Genomic DNA, 1,573 nt, shown 5'->3' on the forward strand with positions numbered 1-1,573 from the left:
AGGTCACTGTCCTCTGGTGGAGACTGGAGGACTGAGGGACTAGGCTGTCTAGGAGATTCAGTTGCTGTATGTTTTGGGGTGCCTACAACTAAGACTTGCACCCCCAGAGAGAGGGCATACCGGCAGAGCTAAAGAGGGGGGCCCTGAACAAGGTTTAACCAATGATCGATGTAGGGAAATTGATCAGGATGTCTTGGGTCTCCCATGACAACCTTCTAAACATTCTTTACCAAACCCTATCAAAAGAGCCCTCCAGAGGCCAGTTTACATCAAATGACAGCCACTCAAGTTCACACAATCTTCTTAGTCTGCCTGGAGAAAACTTTATACCATAGTTAGCTCCCTCTACAAACCCTTCTTTGAACTATCCCAGGAGACACCCCAAAGGTGTCCTCTGTGAACTCAGACTTCTCCCCATTGCTTGTACAGAAAACACAAAACAGACACTCAGACAAGAACAATTACTTAGGTATAGGTGGACCCAGAGAAGCCCGCCACCTACAACCTAGACAGGACCAGAGACAATAAACGGAACCCAACAACAGGGCACAGGAGGTGGCGTCCCATGGCCTGGCCATGGTCCAGGAGATATGACTGCATCCAGTCTCTCCATGGACCCCCAATGACCGGTCAACAGAACCAGGTAGGTACCTTTTATCCAGACGCCGAGGCCTCGGAGATTCCAGATTCCCGTCGGAACCAGAAACAAAGAGTGTGTCCTGAAAGTTGCGTCCTTGATGATTGCATTAACCCCGTCATGGCATTCAAGGGCCCTGGAATGTCTCAGGTTGCTCACCCCTTTGAATCCATAACAGAAACAGCAACCGCTTCGGAGGTCTGTCCGGTCTTAGATCCCAGGGCCCCTCCCTGAGATCTCACTGGGGCCTCCAAATGTTGTGGCCACCAGCCCCCAAAATACACACGAACCACCAGAACTCAGTGAGTTATAGGAAACACTCTTTATTCAGCCTGCTGGGTCTGCCAGGGGTACGCAGACCCCAAATTAAGCAGCTCCGAAATGTAGAGGTACAGGTTTTTAAGCCCAAAATCCCATTTTTCATTCTGCCTAAACACAAAGGGCTATCCTTCTATTCACTGCCTGTCAACTCACAGGTCAGGTGCGTAAGCAGGGTTACAGAAGCAGAAAGCTTGTTTAGAATGTTATGTTCCTATGGGTAACAGCCTATGTTTCTATGGACATAGCCATGTTCTCATGGACATAGCCAAGCAGTAATTTTCCTGCAAGTAATAAATTTCTAGTAGTTATTTTTTAGCCATTACACAATGTTAACAACATAAGGCTTAAAATAAGCTACTTGCCCCTCAGGGTCACGGCAAGTCAGTAAGTTAACACTTTGCAAAACTTCTGTAAGATGTCTAATTCCCGTGAAATGAGCTTGCACGGGTTTATAAAACCATTGAGATGGCCAAGATTGCATAGAAATAATATAAACATCTGCTCCGGTGTCAAGCAAGCCTTCAATTTCTATACCATTAATAGATATCTTTAATTTAGGACGCTGTTCACCAATCATGGTGTTCTGGTGCGATCAAATCTAAGACCCACAGAGCC

The sequence above is a fragment of the Rousettus aegyptiacus genome, unplaced genomic scaffold (genome assembly GCF_014176215.1).
Source record: "Rousettus aegyptiacus isolate mRouAeg1 unplaced genomic scaffold, mRouAeg1.p scaffold_m13_p_1, whole genome shotgun sequence".
NCBI lineage: Eukaryota > Metazoa > Chordata > Mammalia > Chiroptera > Pteropodidae > Rousettus > Rousettus aegyptiacus.